The 3,338-nt window shown below is 46.4% G+C and overlaps 1 long non-coding RNA gene across 1 annotated transcript; it reads left to right on the top strand.

The window, feature by feature from the left end:
• The first annotated feature begins 1,319 nt into the window (after positions 1–1,319).
• Positions 1,320–1,779, top strand: LOC111257861. Its single transcript, XR_002678444.1, has 3 exons — positions 1,320–1,346; positions 1,496–1,579; positions 1,660–1,779. It is a non-coding gene; the product is annotated as an uncharacterized LOC111257861 (long non-coding RNA).
• The last annotated feature ends 1,559 nt before the right edge of the window (positions 1,780–3,338 follow it).

Raw genomic sequence — 3,338 nt, 5'->3', positions numbered from 1 at the left:
CTGACTTGGTTTATTTGAGTGCAGGTCCTTCCGCTCCTTCGTTCTAGAGCCCATGATGGGTTTTTGGCGCTGCAGTACGACGACCGCTACACTCCTTTACTACAGATGGCTGGCCTCGATGTCATCTCGTATCAGGTTCGTCGTGGGATGCCCAGGTTCAATTCAGCGGCTATAACTGCGTTGGTCGACAGGTACTATTACCACTAGTCATATTCATTTTGTTATGTGTTTACATGTTATCAAATAATAATTCGGCGAAATGTAGGTGGCGACCCGAGACTCACAGCTTTCACCTCCCGTTCGGAGAGATGACAGTGACCCTACAGGACTGTCAGAAGATGCTGGGTCTGTCGATTCGGGGCCAGCCAGTCACCGGGCCGTGCGTCTCAGATGGTTGGAGAGCACGAGTCGCAGCCTTCCTGGGGCGAGAGCTTGACGAGCAGGGGACTCGCACATCTGGAGTGCTAATCTCATGGATGTGGTCTACCTGTTGCAGTTATGGATGTGGTCCCGTCTTCCTGTCGGTCGGCCCGAGATTATGCCGCGTCGACCGTGGTTCCCAGGTGAGCCGCCGAGACGACAGCCGACATGGGCATATATTTGGGATCAGGTTAAGGTTAGCCATACCAGGTTGGACCGCGCGTACCTGGATTACATCAACGAGATAGACGCGCTCACTGCTCATAGTGTAAGTGAATTTTTTTTAAACATGCTTCGTAATCTTTTAGTATAACAACTAACGTTTTTGATTAAAATTTTGCAGGTAAATTGGCAACCTTACGACGGAGACGATCCACTTCCTTTTCCTCTTAGCTTCGTTTGTGTTCAGGACGATGATATTTACAGGATGGTGTGCCCTCTTATTTGCTTCTATGCTGTCGAGTACCACCTGCCACATCGAGTAGCACGCCAATTTGGGATGAGGCAGATTTGGCCACCACAGGCGACCTCGACTAGTATAGAGTTACACAAGTAAGTTACTTTCTTTTTCATATATTTCAATACTATTAACTAAATTTTGGCTAACAGTAACGTGTAACGTGACGTGCAGCGTGGATCGAAAGAAGAAGCGGAAGGTCTCCGACTGGCCCGCGTTCCACCACGCGTATATTGTGGAATGGGAGCAGTACGAGCAGAACTTGGACGAGAATAACGAGCCGCACACAAACGCCGCGTACAGGCACTACCAGAGCTGGTACCAAGGTGCGACGCGGCACAGGCTGAGGGAAGCGTGGACGCAAGATGACTACGCCGAAATCCAGTCATCCGACGATGAAGACACGGTGTACGATCAGAGTACTCGTGCTGGAAGGCAGGTGGAGGCAGGACCAATCCTGGATAGGATGGTAAGACAATGGCTTCACTTTTCTATATTCTATGTTAGGTTACTTAGAGATTTAGTTAGTTAGATAAGGACCTAGCGATCTAACTTAATCATTTAGTCATTTAGTGACTTAGTCATTTGTTGCTTTAGTGACTTAGTCATTTCTTGCAGGGGCGTACCCTACAAAGCTCAGTTAGAGATATAGAGCAATTTCGTCCACGAGTTAGGGACCCCGAGACGCGGAGCTTCCTTGAGGTAAGTCTCAAATTATTCTTTTTAATACTTCATTAATACGTTACATTCTTCATTTGTGTAACTTGTTTTTACTACTGCAGCGATTGTCAAATCGGCTTCGCCGTGCGGCTGCTCGTTGTGGTTGCAGGACTGCCACGACGCGAGACGTGCACGTTCCATCTCTGCGCGAAGGAGGCGTCGGTACGTCCAGCCAAGGCCCCTCAGGATCGAAATCAATTGCATCAGATGAAGACGACGACGACGATGACGACGACGACGACGGCGACGATGAGCAGAGGGCCGAGGAGATTGGCCCGTCTCAGCTCCAGGAGGCTCCCTTGACTCAGCCTACACAGGCTGTAGGGGGCACTAGACTACGTCGTCCACGTTCTCCTTACACTCCAGGCACCGACGCCCTTGGTCACAAGGGTAAGGGTAAGACTAGGAGGCAGTGACGATTCTGATTGCGAACTTTGTATCATATGAACTTTGTATCATCTGAACTATTGTGGATTCTATTATGAATGTGTCGTATGCTTGTGTTTCTATGCTTGTATTTATATTCACTATGCATCTCGTAATTTTGTATGGATTGCATCAACAATTAGGGGAAATTCTGCCGAAATTTCGCTAACAATTACCATTTTAATTTGCTACGGATATTTCAGTAGACTACGACCTCGATTTTCTACGGATATTTCAGTAGACTACGACTTCGAAATGAATTACATCGCAAATTTAACATATGTCGTCTACAAATTGCGTGTCCTTACTTAAAGTGCATTATTACAGGACAACATAATAAAAGTCTCACAGTAGAAAATATTGTTCATAAATAAACCATAGAACTAGAACCTAAATATGGCTACTGAGTGCAACGAGGCCACTTTCCCTTCCTTAAGGCATCGGGATTCTCCTCAACCGCTGCTTTCGCTCGGCGTGCCCGCTCAAGCTTCTTCTCTCTCTCCTCCCTATTTGCAGCAACCCGCCTCCTTTCCTCCTCTTCCTTGTGCTCCTTTTCCGCAGCCTCCTCTACGAGCCTCTTCTCGTACACCTCCTTCCTCTCTGCATCCCAGCGCATCATATACTCCAAAAACTCCTTATCTTCAGGATCGATCTCAGTGTCGATCCACTGCTCAAAATCACATAGCGGTGGAGGGGTCTACAACAAAAGCAACTGTTATAAAACAAAAAAATTATGGACAATAATTATAAGACAACAACATTTCCTTACCAACATGTTAATGCGGCGCTGACGAAGTGTAGGTTCAAACGCAAAGTTGGAACACATCCAATACCTCTGCCTATACGTGGCATGTTCTTCGGACTTGGCTACCTTGCAAGGATCGCCGCAAAAGCACATCGGCACTGGAACACCACTAGGCAGAGGCAATGGATCGAACGCATTTCCGGTCTTCTTAGCGCCATAACTACAATTTTGGATATTTGGTTCTATGAATCAAACGCACTTAGGAATAAACCTACATTTAAGGTTTTTTCATTTGATACACAACAATGAGTATATAACATAACTACGGGCGTTGAGATTACCTTAGTTTCTTAGCTTTTCCACGCCTCGGCATCCTACATTTGCATGAAAACCCTAAGTTCAAAAATGCAAGAAATATATAACGAATCGATGTGAAAAAAAGGTACGACGGAGAGAGGATACCTTGCTCTTCAGGATCCACGGATGAAATGAAACTTTCCTAAGCTACAATGTCGATTCGTAGTCTAGGACGAAGTAGGGAGAGTTTTTACCCGAGAGAGTGGAGAATAA

This window comes from Setaria italica, chromosome VII (assembly GCF_000263155.2).
Source record: "Setaria italica strain Yugu1 chromosome VII, Setaria_italica_v2.0, whole genome shotgun sequence".
Taxonomy (NCBI): domain Eukaryota; kingdom Viridiplantae; phylum Streptophyta; class Magnoliopsida; order Poales; family Poaceae; genus Setaria; species Setaria italica.
This window is presented reverse-complemented; position numbering and strand designations above follow the sequence as displayed.